This window comes from Tupaia chinensis, unplaced genomic scaffold, assembly GCF_000334495.1.
Source record: "Tupaia chinensis unplaced genomic scaffold, TupChi_1.0 Scaffold143963_1, whole genome shotgun sequence".
NCBI classification, from domain to species: domain Eukaryota; kingdom Metazoa; phylum Chordata; class Mammalia; order Scandentia; family Tupaiidae; genus Tupaia; species Tupaia belangeri.
The window spans coordinates 270549-285582 of NW_006203814.1; the positions used below are offsets into that span (position 1 = coordinate 270549).

Here is a 15034-nt window from a genome sequence, read left to right on the forward strand (position 1 = left end):
TTAAGTATTATATATAAAATAAAAACATTTACATACAAAATTTGAGAATCTTTTTTATAAAAACAGAAATGTAAAATGTTCTTTGAAATTCATAACTTGTAGTCATTTTAGTTGTTTCCTTTGTTAGTATTAGTGTACTTTTGCAATACAAATGCCTTTATTATTCATTTATTAGGAATGCAGAGTATAAAATCTTGAACTTCACATAAAACATGTTTACCATAAGAATATTGATTATACTTCCTATTTCCAGATTTTAGACATAAGCTTGATTTCTAAAGTTTTTAGCTTAAGACTCAATGATGCAATAAGTTTAAATATTTTATAGAGTGTATTTTACTCTACAAAGGGAATCTCTTTTTTGATAACTTAAAAAAATAATAGAGGAAAAAGTGGGAATTAAAAAAAATGACAGTTTCTACAAAAAGGTGATAGAAGCATAAATTGCATGTAGACTTCTATATTAATCATTACTGTTGTTGTTATAAATCTTTGATTTGTGAATTAAAACCTGAGGCTCATCAAGTAACCTCATAAATACAAATACAGCATAATTAAAACCATCACAGATATATATTTTTATTTTGTCATTTAAAAGTTTTGTTTGTTTCTTTTTCTTTCTTTTTTTTTTTTGAGAGAAATTTTAGATGTAGGGTGCATGTGCTTAATGGAGAGAGAGAGGAGAGAGACAGAGAGATAGAAAGCAAGAACTCACCCCCTAAGAGGAGATGGCTGCACCACAAGCCCTTCTTCTCCATTCTCCTCTCAAGATTTTGGGCATGCCTGCACATGTACCCAGGATAAGTTTTAAGCCACTGGGTCTGGGATTTCAACCACGGTCAATACATGGGAGTCCAGTGACATAACCGTTATGCCATCTACAAGACCCATAAAGGTTTATTTCATTTTTTAACACAATAACATTACTTTTGTTAAAAAGATACTTTAACTTCAAGAAATTGTATTTTTCAAGAAATTAACTAAAGAAATTGAACAAATTTTAGCATAGATATATATTTCTATGTCAACTGATATAATCTTGATGTGAAAGTAATTTTTATTTCCTTGTACAGCTTGACCTATAGCTAAAATGAAAGTTAATAGTTTTTATTTAGAACATTGAGATATACATCTCTAGCAGTTTCTGCAATTCATTCACAAAGTGCATATGCCTCAGATAAGAGACCGATAACAAGAATACACAGGGAACTCAAGCAGCTTACCCAGAAGAGAATGATTAACCCAATTAAAAGATGGGAAAATGAGCTGAACAAACAACTCTCTAAGAAAGACATATGAACAGTCAAAAAGCTTATGTAAAAATGTTCAACATTCCTCATCATAAGAGAGTTGAAGATCAAAACCACAATGAGATACCACCTAATCCCAGTCAGAATGGTGAAGATTAAAAAAAAAAAAAAATGGTTAAGTGCTAGCGGGGATGTGGTGAAAGGGGAACTCTCCTACATTGTTGGTGGGAATGAAATTGGTTCCAGCTACTGTGGAGAACAATATTGAGGTTCCTCAAAGACCTTCAAATAGAACTAACATATGATCCAGCAATTCCTGGGTATCTACCCAAAGAATAGGGTAATGCTCAGTTGGAAAAGTGCTTGCACCACTATATTTATTGCAGCATTATTCATGATTGTTAAGACATGGAACCAAACCAAATGTCAAAAAAAAAGATGAGTGGATTGAAAAATTGTGGCACATATACTCCATGGAATACTATTCGGCCATAAAACAAAACAAAACAAAAAAGAAAACAATAACAAGACTCTGGCATTTGATAGAAAGTGGCCGAACATGGAAGATTTCTTACATGGAAGATTTCTTGCTGAATGAAGCTAGTCAGGCTATGAGACAGAGACATTGTATGTCTCCACTTAACATATACCGACTCTACACTCTATGGTAGAGACTGAAAGACAGGGTTACATAAAAGCATTGAAAATTGTTATGGACACTGGAGACAAAGTGGAAGGAGAGTGGGAGAGGAGAAGAGTACAAGAAGGGAAATTTGTGAAAAAAATGGAGAAGTAAAGACATTGTGGGACATAGATATGGTTTGTCGCCTGTTGGTGATGTTGTGTACAGTATTCTCAACTCGCCTGCTGTGTGGTATATATCTTGTTGGGTAAAATCTCTTTACAAACTACATGATGTATAATGATTGATTATATAAATAATAATAAATAATCTAGGTTCTCTGATAGTTGCTGGGAATGTATCATAATATCTGATGTCAAATATTTTGAAATCAAGTGGAGAAAAATGTCAAGTAAACAAATAATCATGGTACACTGTGATTACTTGGTGTTTGGAAAATATGGAACTTATTTAATGTAAGAATGCATTGATTTCTCTTTTAGCTCCACTGCTTATTGTCTCTGTAACCTTCTTCGTTTTTTGTTTCTTTGTCTGTGAAACAGATTTAATGACATTACCTACTTAAGGGGTTATTCTGAACATTAAGTAAATTAGTGTATAAAAAACATTTGGCACAAAGCATGGGTTATAATCCATATATTATTAATATTAGCTCTTTTTTTTTGGAGAGGTTTTTGCTATAGGGCATGTGCACTTGCCAGACAGTTAGAGAGAGACAGAGAGACAGAAAGCAAGAAATCGCCCCCTAGGGGGGATGGCCATGGCGCAATCCCTTCTCCTCCATTCTCCTCTCGGGATCTGGGGCACGCACGCACACGTGCCTAGTGTGAGTTTAAGCCACCGGGTCCAGGACTCGAACCGCAGTCGACTACATGGGAGTTCAGCAACATAGCCATCACGCTAACTGCTGGTCCCAGTGTTAGCTCTTTTTAGTAGCGTGTTACATGTGTGGTAGAGAAAATAGGAGTAAGATAAGGATGTCTAATCAGACGTATCTAGAACCAGCAGAAAGTGAGTTTTGGATAGTAGTTACTTTAGAGAAGAAGGTATAAGGACACAGGGAACAGCTTATATGTTTTATTCTAGCTTTTAAAATTTATTCTTTAACAATATTTTTTTGAAATATCACTTCATCATGAATTATATACATCAATGTATTAATAATCTATGTTTAATACTCTGTGGAAAGTTTATACTTATCTGAACAGATTATCATAGTTGATCTTAACCAATATGAGCTGATTTAAACCCCTATTTGCTTTTATTTATTTTAAAAGAAGAATATAAACTGATAAGATCTCAAAATTCTTGCCTGAGATGTAGCCCCGTTGTCTGTAAGATATGACTAGTTGGTGAGTTGCAGTGACACAAGGTAATAGAATACTCCATGATACTGAGGTCACCTGGGAAGCCCTAGGTTTGAATTTTTTGTCTCCCTATGCATCTTGGGTATGATGTACCGGTGATCCTAGCTGGCTGAGGCTCAGGTGGGGACCTTGATGAACGCCTGTTTGGGGTGTTTATCCCTTTTTTCTCCCTGTGTAGCTCTCTCTCTCTCTCTATCATGGAAGAAATAAATGAGTAAAAACTTAAAAAAAAAGAAAGGTATGACTAGTCGTCTAACCTCCATTATGGAAGTACGATTTTATGTCAGCATTTTGAAGGGCTATAATCCAAACAGTAGTTTAAAAGAACCTCTCTTTTTACCTTCAGTTTGTTAGATAGACTAGAGAATTTTATCACATTCCTTTATGTTATATTTCAACTTTTGTTTATCTCAAATATTATATCAGAGTTTATAATGCATGGCAAGTTGACATTTTGCACAAACCTATCAATTTGTACTTCATAACATAAGAACTTTTTCTCTCACAAATTCTGACATTTTGTGGTAAATATCAAGTTATTAATGTACATATCTCTCCAAATACACTTATAATACAATTTTTTTAAACGAATAATAAAATTCAAAATATTCATCATTATTATGAAATCTTGAAAAGAATATTTTAAATATGGGTTTTAAATTTTGGACAAGTTTCTAGTATGGATTTGCATTTAACTCCAAATGGGCAAGATATATTATTATCACCTTTACTGAAGTTTTAGTTTAGTTTTATTGCATATGTCTTGTCAGTTATTTGTGGGGACTCTTTAGGAGAATGGAAGTATGAATTTTACCATTAATCTATTGACATTGATTATATTTCTTGGAGTCATCACAGGATAACTTGAATAAAAATCCCAAAAGAGGAAATTTCACAGGTGTGTTTGTACTAGCTAAATTTTTAAAATGAACTTTAAATGTAAGTGGTATAGGCGCCAGCAGGTGGTGTGGTGGTTGGAGTGCTGGACTCCTACATGGACAATTGCAGTTTTAGTCCCAGACTTGGCCGCTTGACTATCACACCGGGTGTGGGTACACACATGCCCAAAAGCCCAGGAGAATAATGGAGGAAAGGGATTACAGGATGGCCATCCCCCCGGGAGGTGATTTCTCACACTCCTTCTCACTGTTTTTCTCTGTATCTCTTTGGCAAGCATAGGTGCCCTATGGCAAAAACCTAAAAATGTGACTTGTGTAACTGTCATATTTTTTATAGAATGACCACAGGACAAAGATGGAAAATATTATTTGTAAAGAGCCATGTCATCAACCAATAAAAATCTTTCTAATTAGATCATTATAGATTTTAAGATTAGATACACTCCACATCCTGAGGAGATGCAGTCTCAGGGAAACTACACATTTATGATTTTGTTGTTGATTTGTGTCACTGTTTTCTAAATGTTGTGGCCAAATCTTTTTGTTATGGCAATCTCATTTTTTCCCTCATAGGCTATGAAGTAATGTTTAAGGTAATGCTACCTAATTTAGACTAGCAGATTGTTGTCTGATCTCATTTACCTTTTGAAAGAAATTTCTAGAAACCAACATAGTTCAACATGTTACGGTCAAGGAGTTGCACAGGGATCCACATGGGAAACGACCTGGGTTTCTGTTCCCAGACCTCCCTGAGCTCGCTGAGCACACAGCCTGTGATCTAGCCTAGCTGAGATGAGAAGTGAATTGCTGCTTAGTAATGCTACTGAGAGTGTTTCTCCATCTCTGTCTCTCATGGAGGCAGTAAAATAATAATCATTTAGAAAGTTCATTGCCGAAATTAAGACACTGAGGTAAAAATACATATTAAGAAATTATTTCTTATTTTGTTGCTTCAGAATATTTTCTTTATATTACAGCTAAAAGTGGATATGTTAGATCTTATAAAAAATTTTCTGCCATGCTGGCACAGGCAATGAGGGGGATGCTGTTGAAAAAAAGCATCATGGGAAGGCCCTGGGAGTTTACATCCTGAGTCTGCCGGGACATGTGGGACTATTGTGGGTGCCTTCCTTATCCCACAGGGAAAAAAAAGTTAAAATATTTTTCATTAAAATGAAATACAGGGACTGACAGGTGGCATGGTGGTTAAGGGCGCTGGACTACCACATGGCCGACTGTAGTTAGACCTGAAACCTGGTGGCTCGCTTTCTCACTTTTCCTCTCTCTCTTTCTTTCTCTCTCTTGCTCTGTATCTCTTTGGTCAAATTACAATAAATAATTAAAGTTAAATAAAATTTAAAAAATGAAATACCACATATACGTATACTATATAAAAGATATATTTACATTTGTATATGCATATATGTGTGTATATGATATATATAATGTATACATATATGTGTAATATATAGGTATATGTGTGTATTTACACAATATATGTATACATTTTATACATACACACACTCCCATATATACATGCACACACACACATATTACATAGGAATGCATATATTCCATAGCTTCTGAGTGCTACAATAAATGACAATTTTTCTTTATAAGTTTGCTATAGCTCATGTGCCCTCACCTTAGAGACAAAGAGAAAAATAGAGAGGGAAAGTGAGCAATCACCCCCTCAGCAGGATGGTCATGCAGCAATCCTCACTCCTCCATTCTTGTCTTGGAGTTTCGGACATGCACATGCACCAGATTGTTTTTTAAGCCCCTGGCTCTGGTATTCCAACCATGCAGTCAGCTATATGGAATCCAATCGCCTTAACCTCCATACCACTTGCTGGTTCTAAATAATAAGGAAATATAATCAATATTTTATGATCTGATTTTAGAATGTACTTATAGGCTATAGAACTTATTTATGTATGATGTTCAAATAAATATACATAATTTAAAAATATTTCTCGCAATCATGTACTTATAGGCTATAGGAGTTATTTATGTATGATGTTCAAATGAATATACATAATTTAAAAATATTTCTCGCAATAACATCCATACTGTCTTACTGTCATTGCTCTTAATAAGGATATATGAAACCCTAAGAAACTGGTGCTAAATTTTACCCTTAAATTTATTCATTCATTTTGCAACCTTTTTTTTTTTCTTTTTGAAAATTTTCCATAAGACAATCACAGTTTCCAGAGAGATCCCAAGAGACAAAGAGAGAGAAACTAAGAAATCACCCCAACCCTCAGGGGAATGGCTATGCCACAGTTACTTCTCCTCTACTGTCATATCAGAATTCTGGGCACACATGCACAGGCTCTTGGCATTTTTGAAGCCGCTGGGTCTGACACTCCTATCTTCTCAGACAACCGTGTGGGATTCCAGCCGCCTTGACCACCAAGCCACGGCTAGCCCCCACAAACTTTTAAAATATTTTTTTAAAAAATTACCAGAGGGTGCATGGACTCACCAGATAGACACAGAGAGAGGGGAGAGGGAAATAGCACCCCTCATTGGGGCCTTGTCACACCAAATCCCCATTTCCTCTCTTTCTTTACCTTGTTGGGGTTTGAAGGCACATATAACAGGTGTGGTTTGTAAGCCACTGGCCACAGGCCTTGTGGTATCTGGCTTCCTTAATCATGTCACGGAGCTAGTCCAATGCTTATGTATTATGAACTGAATATTGTTCTAGGTGTAGGAACAGTGCCATAAGTCATATGGACCAGGCCGCTATTCTTCAGGAGTTTACATTTTAGTATGTAATATTTTGTGATGTGGTCAACCAGTAAATAAGGTAATTTCACATAGTCCTAAAAAAGTAGGTTTACACAATAGTATTGAAAATGGGGAAGGCAGCTAATTGTGATATTCGAGGTGAGATTCAAGCTATTACTTCTTATTTAGAACTTCCCAAAAATCCTTTACACTGATATGCTCTTGGGCTGGGCAAAACTACTTCTGTTTTCACCTTCTGAATTCAGATTGGCCTGTCTGGTGTTTATGAATACTATATGGAACTTTTGGGATTTTCTTTTGATTCCCTGTTTTTCCTCCCAATACAGACACTAGTACCAAGTAGACCTCATGTTTGTAGTCATTCTGTATCTATTTGTGCTTTTTATTTACAGGGATAATTTGTCACTTAATTTTTGTTGAAATTGATGTTCATTTAATATATTTAATTTTAAATTTTCCAATCTAGTGGCTGTATTTTTTATTGTAATTTTTTAATTGAAAAACAAATATGCAACTCAGAATGGGTTCGAGACAAATTGTTCCATAAGCAGATTTTCTTTAAGTGGTTAAACAAAGTTTAAGTAGCAAGTAACAATAAGAGAAAATGTTTCTGGTCCAACTCCCTACTTGGACAACATGCTGACAGTTCCTAAAGAAAACTACTTAAAAAAAAAAAGGCATAATGTAGATGTTCCCTCATTTGACCAACTCCATCTAAGTTTAGATGTACAGTTTAGATGTGCTTAGATATATCTGAGTAAGCCACATGCAACATGTTACTCGGTCAGTTTTCTAAAATAAGGTCTCAGGACAATGACAGTAAGATAAAGAAGAAAACACGGAGGAATGAGTCCTAATTACTATATCTGCAATATCTTTTTGACAGAAGGGAGAAGCCTTTTACGGATAAGTTACAAAGAAAAGGCAAATAAACAATTTTGTACAAGAAATATAACTCATTCCGTACAATGGTCTTCACTTTGCTGTCATTATTTGTACAAACTCTTCATAGTTTACTTGACCATCACCATCAATATCTGCTTCCCTGATCATTTCATCAACTTCTTCATCTGTTAACTTCTCTCCAAGGTTTCTCATCACATGGCAAAGTTCTGCTGCACTAACATAGCCATTGCCATCCTTATCAAACACATGGAATGCATCTCTAACTACTTCTTCACTGTCTGTATTTTTTGTTTTTCTTGTCATCATTGTCAGAAATTCAGGGAAGTCAATTGTGCCATTACCATCAGCATCTACTTCATTAATCATGTCCTGTAACTCTGCTTCTGTGGGATTCTGCCCAAGAGAGACCTCATTACAGTTCCCAATTCCTCTGTTCCATCACCATCCTTGTCAAATAGTGAAAAAGCTTCTTTGAATTCTGCAATCTGCTCTTCAGTCAGTTGATTAGCCATGCTGCAATGCAAGTGCTACCAGTTTCCAATAAGGTATCACACACCCACTCAGCTCACTCCACTCGGACTCTGGCTCTATTTTTTTCAATGTAAGAAGTAAAGAATATCAAAAGCAATGCTACCACTACAATTGTTCATGTAGAACTCTGCCCCATTGATTGTATTTCTTAATTTCCAAGTTGTTAAGTTTGTTTTGGCCATATTTGAAATTGTAGTTTTTATTTTATTTGAATCGGATAATATAGCCCATAAAAGCTGGTAACATTTAGATTTTTAACATAGTTTCTCTACAAAATGTGCATTATTTTTCTAGGTGTTCTACACACTAAAGAAAGTGTAGTTTCTGTGTTTTCTTTTTTTTTAATTTGCAAGAGGGCATGTGTATTTGCTAGAGAGAGAGAGAGAGAGAGAGAGAGAAAGAGAGAGAGAGAAAGTGAGAAAGCATCTCCCGTGGGGCATGGTCACACCACAAATTCTTCTCAATTTCTCACACCACAAATTCTTCTTAATTTCTCCTTCCTTTTGTGATTTTAGATATGCACTCACACACAACCAGCATGTTTCTCAAGCCACTGGTCTGGGACTTGAACTTCATGTTTGGCCATATGAGATCCAGTCACCTTAACTACCATCTTAACTACCAGGCTGCAGGGTGTTCTAAGAAATTTTTAAATCCTCTATGTTCCTGATTATTTCTGCTCTTTTTTTTTTTAAGAGAGATTTTTGCTATAGTGTGCATGTGTTCACTGGACAGAGACCGTATACAATTTAAATATAAATATTTAAATATTTATTTATTTAAATTGGACCAGAGAGGGACAGAGTGAGAATGAGAGAGAGGGAAAGTGAGAAAGCAAGCTGCTAGGTCCAGGACTCAAACCATGGTTGGCCTTGTAGGAGTCCAGCATCCTTAACTACCATATTAGTTGTCTGTACTTTCTCATATATTATATTCTTTAATTTTTTTATATTTATTTTTATTTTATTTTTGCAGTCAATTAGTTGTATACCATTACAGCATACCAAATGAATTTTCCCTTCATGAATTCACTGTATATTGGTTTAGTCAGAAATATTACCATACACATTATCATCAACAGATAATTTTCCATTTTTGTGTCCCTTAAGTGCGTTGTGTCTTTTTCCCCTTGATTCCCTCCTTCTCACTCTCCCCCCATTTCTCATCACCCTCCCCAACTGTCTCCAGTACCCACAGTTGGTATCCATGCTTTTATACCATTCAGTCATTCAGTTTCTGCCGTAGAGTACCAACACTTGGTATATATTGAGTGGGGCATACAATGGCTTTCTTTCATTGTCTGGCTTCCTTGGCAAGCCAAGCAGTAAATCTTCCATATTTGTCCACTTTCTGTCAAATATCAGGGTCTCATTGTTTTTTTTGGCTGAGTAGTATTCAGTGCTGCGTATGTGCTGGATGTTTTCAAACCACTCATCTGTTTGAGGACATTTAGGTTGGTTCCATGTCTTAGCAATTATGAATAATATCACAATAAATATAAGTGTACAAGCATTTTTTGACTGAGTATATTTATAGGTAGATACTCAAGAGTGAAATTGCTGGACCATATGGTAGTTCTATTTGTAGGTCTTTGAGAAACCTCTATTTTGTTCTCACAGTGACTGTACTAATTGACATTCCCACTAACAGTGTAAGAGACTTCTCTTTTCTCCATAGCCTCTCTAGTACTTATCATTATTTTTTAAGAGGTTTTTTTTTTTTTTTTTGCCTTAGAGCATATGCACTCATGAGAGAGAGAGGGAGAGGGAGAGGGAGAGGGAGAGGGGGAGGGAGGGAGGGAGGGAGAGAGAACGACAGTGAGAGGGAAAGTGAGAAAGCACTTCCTCACGGGGAATGACCATAGCACAATCCTTTCTCCTCCATTCTCCTGGGAATTTGGGCATGCACACACATGCACCTGGCATTATTTTCAAGTCATCAGGTCCAGGATTCAGAGTGCAGTCAGTCATGTAGGAGTTCAGTGATGTAACCGCTATGCTATCTGCTGATTCCTATCATTAATTTTTTCATCTTAGCCATTCTGACTAGGGTTAGGTGGTATCTCACTGTGGTTTTGATTTGCATCTTCTTTATTGTAAGTGATATCGAACATTTTTTCATATGCTTTTTGGCTGTTCATATGTCTTCCTTAGAGAGTTGTCTGCTTAGCCCATTTACCCATCTTTTAATTGGGTTGATTATTATTATTTTCTGGGGGTAAGCTGTTTGAGTTCCCTGTATATTCTGGTTATCAGTCCATTATCTGAGGCATAGTTTGCAGATATATTTTCCCATTCCTTATCATAAGTGATGTTGAGCATTTAAAAAATGTGTTTATTGGCTGTTCATTTGTCTTTCTTAGAGAGTTGTCTATTCAGCCCATTTGCCCATCTTTTCATTGGGTTGGTTATTTTTTTGAGCTGTTTGAGTTCCCTGGTTGAGTATTCTGTTTGAGTTCTCTGGTTGAGTATTCTGGTTATCAGTCCCTTATCTGAGGCATAGTTTGTAAAGATATTTCCCTTTCCCATTTCGCATTGATTCACTCTAAGTATTGTTTCTTTTGCTGTGCAGAAACTTTTTAATATAATGTAATTCTACTTGTTACTTTTAGGATTATTGCCTTTGCTTTGGGGGTCTTTTTAAAGAACTGTTTCCCTATTTCAGTGTCTACAAGAGTCTCCCCTGTATTACCCACCTGTAGTTTTATAGTTTGCAGTCTTAGATGTAGATCTTTGCTCCATTTTGAGTTGAGTTTTGTTTGTGGTGAAAGATAGGGGTTCAGCTTCATCTTTCTGCAAGTGGGTACACAGATTTTTTAGCACCATTTTCTAAAGAGATTTTCTTTCCCCCACTGGGTTGACTGGTGCCCTTTGGGGGGAAATCACTCGTCTTTATGTTTGGGGGTTTATCTCTGGGGTCTAAATTTGATTCCATTGGTCCACATGTCTATTTTTGTGCCAATACCATACTGTTTTGATTATCCTAGCCCTGTAATATATTATGGGATCAGGGAATGAGATGCCTCCTACTGCACATTTCTTGGGCAGAATTGCTTTGGCAATATGTATGGGTCTGTTATGATTCCTGATAAATTCTGTGATTGTTTTTGCTTATCCTGTGAAGAATGTCTCTGGTAATTTGATTGGGATTTTATTAAATTGTAGATTACTTTGGGTAGAATTGATATTTTGGTTACATTAAATCAATCCAGTAACATGGGACATCTTTCCCCTTTTTGTCTCATTTTTAATTTTTTTTTATTAATTTTTCATAGTTTTCAATTTAAAGATCTTTGACTTCTTTGGTAAAGTTTATTCTTAGGTATCTTATGCTTTTTCTGGTTATTGTAAATGGGATATGGGATGGCTTTCTTCAATGCTGCCACAGTCTGCTCATTGTTGGTGTATAGAAATGCTATAAATTTTTGTAGGTGGATTTCATATCCTGCCACTTAACTGTATTCTTTTATCGCTTCCAGTAGTTTTTCCATGATTTATTTTTGTGTTTTCTATGTATATAGTCATGTAATTTGAAGATAGAGATCATTTCACTTTTTTTCCCCTGTTTGAATCCTTTTCTTTTATTCTCTTGTCTGAATGAGTTAACTAGAACTTTCAGTGCTATGCTGAAAAGGAATGGAGAAAGTGAACTTCCTTTAATTGTTCCAGTATTCTTTTTTTTTTAACAGAGACTTTTGCTATAGGGCATGTGTGCTCGCCAGAGAAACAGAGAGATGGAGAGACAGAGAGAGACATAGAGATAGAGAGATCCACCGTCAGGGGGAATTGTCATGCTGCAGTCCCTTCTCCTCCGTCTCCTTTTGGGATTTTGGGCATGCACACACATGTGCCCAACATGAGTTTCAAGCCACTGAGTCTGGGACTTGAACTGCAGTCAACTACGTGGGAGTCCAGTGATGTAACCATCATGCCATTGACTGGTCCCCTCTTATTCCAATTCTTAGGGAAAAGCTTTCAGCTTTTCTTCATTCGGTATGATGTTAGCTGTGGGTTTGTCATATGGCTTTTATTCTGTTGACAAATAAACAAATGAAAGCCATATATGGCTTTTTTTTTTTTTTTTTTTTAGGGGGCTTTTTGTTCTGAGGAAACGGGCACTCACCAGAAAGACAGAGAGACAGAAAGTGAGAAATAGCCCCCAGGGGGAAGGGCCATGCTGCAATCCCTTCTCCTTCATTCTCTTGGGATCTTGGGTATGCACACACATTCACCCTGTGTGAATTTAAGTCACCCGGTCCAGGACTCAAACCATGTTTGACTACATGGGAGTCCAGCAACACAGCCATTATGCCAACTGCTGGTCCCACGGCTTTTATTATGTCGATTTTGCTGAGAGTCTTAATCATGAAAGGATGTTGTATTATAACAAATGCTTTTTCTACATTGATTAATATGATATAGTTTTATCTTTCCATTAATATCGTGTGTTAAATTAGTGGTTTTATGTATGTTGAACCACCCTGGCGTCACTAGAATACAATCCACCTGGTCATGGTGTATAACACATATTTTTTTTATGTCATTGGATATGATTTGCTAGTATCTTATTGATATTTTTTGCATCTCTAATTCATCAGAGATACTGGTTTGATATGATATAGTTTTATCTTTCCATTAATATCGTGTGTTAAATTAGTGGTTTTATGTATGTTGAACCACCCTGGCGTCACTAGAATACAATCCACCTGGTCATGGTGTATAACACATATTTTTTTTATGTCATTGGATATGATTTGCTAGTATCTTATTGATATTTTTTGCATCTCTAATTCATCAGAGATACTGGTTTGTAGTTTGGCTTTTTTGTTATGTCCTTGTCTGTTTGGGGGATTACATGATGGAGGCTTCATAAAATGATTTTGGTTGGGTTCTTTCCTTTTGGATATTTAAAAATAGTTTGAGTAGAATAGGGGTTAGATCTTTTTAAAACTGTTTTGTAGAATTCAAAAGTGAAGACATCGGAACCTGGACTTTTCTTTGTTGGGAGATTATTTGCTACTGATTCAATATCATTGCTTGCTATGAGTCTATTCAGGCTTTCTATGTGTTCCTGATTCAATCTTGGTAGATTATATGTGTCTAGGAATTTGTCCATCTAATCCAGGTTTTCTTGTTTGTTGGTGCATAGTCATTCATATTATTCTCTAATGGATTTTTTTTCCTGTTATATCTGCTCTAATATTGCCTTTTTTCATTGCAAATTTGATTTATCTGGTTCCTTTCTCTCGTCTTCATTTAGCCTAGCTAAAGGTGTGTCAACTTTATGTATCTTGTCAAAGAACCAGCTTTTGTTTTCATTTATTTCTGCTTCAATCTTTATTATTCCTTTCCTCCTGACTTTTTTTATTGCTGTTTTTTTCAGATCCCTGAGGTGTGTTGTTAGTTTATCTATTTGCTACCTTTCTATCATTTTTTATGCACACTAATTGATATAAAATTCCCTCTTATGACTGCTTTTGCTGTGTTCCACAGGTTATGGAAACTCATGTGATCATTATCATTGGTGTAATGAATCTTTTGATATTTCATTCTTCATTTCTTCAGTAGTTGTGAAGTCATTCAGGAGTACATTGCTTAGTTTTCATATATTTGTATATTTTCAAAGGTTCTTTCTGAAGTTAATATCAAGTTTAATTCTATCACGGTCATAGAAGATGCTGGATATGGTTTCTATGTCTTTGAATTTGTAAGGGCTTGCTTGTGGTTGAGTAGAAAGTTCTAGAGATGTCTGTTAAGCCCATTTGATTTATGGTATTGTTTGGATCCTGTATCTGCTTATTTTTTTGTCTAGTTGATCTGTCCAAAAGATATAGTGGGATGCTGAGATCATCAGTGATTAGTGTGCTGCAGTCTAACTTTCCTCTTAGATCTAGCAGTCTTTCCTTCATGTACAAGGTGCTCCTAAGTTGGATGCATATATATTTGTTTCATACCTAACCACTTCGATGAAAGTGTCTTTATTTGAGTCACTTAGGAAGTTCATGTTGTCAAACCTAATAGTCATATTTTTCTTTGATCTTTTTTACAATACTATTTCCTGGCCTTCTCCCACCTAATTTTCTAATCCCTCTCACTTTATTTTTGCTCTAATGATGGAGTGGTCCTTAACTTCCTATTGGATTTTATTTCTCTGGTGTCTTCTCTGTTGCCTGGGAAATATCATACATGATTTTATTTGCTATTTACTTTCTTTTGACTTCCAGATTGGAAATCCAACTTTTATACTGAGCTCCAAACTAGTACTTTTTAATATATATCTTAAATTTAACATGATATAAATATGCATTTCTTTATTTTTTTCCTTGTTTGGTCCTTTTTTTTATTCTCATCCTTTTCAGTAAGTGGAAATACCATCTACCTAGTTGCTCACAGGAAATCTAAACTGTCATTTTTGATTCCCCTTTTTACTCACCTATTATATCCCATTCTCCAACTAGTTTTTTTCATTTGTCACTCTACATGATATTTGAATACCTTATTTTTGTCTAGATGGCTAGTACTCTTATATAAGCTACTATCACCTCCTTCCTGCTCTTTCTTTGTAGCTCTTACCCAGTCAAGAGCCAGGATGATGTTTTTTTCTTGACTGGTTATATCACTCCACAGCCCAGAACCTTTCCTGGGCTCCGATTGCTCTTATATATTTGAAACAGTCATG

General features: G+C 35.7%; 1 protein-coding gene and 1 pseudogene across 1 annotated transcript in view; one reads left to right on the forward strand and one right to left on the reverse strand.

Moving 5' to 3' along the window:
• The window catches only part of LOC102488238 (attractin-like protein 1), a gene marked incomplete at its 5' end in the record, with an annotated part of 503763 nt that overhangs the window by 266085 nt on the left and 222644 nt on the right, over window positions 1–15034 (forward strand).
• LOC102486993 (calmodulin-like) lies at window positions 7895–8337 on the reverse strand (annotated as a pseudogene).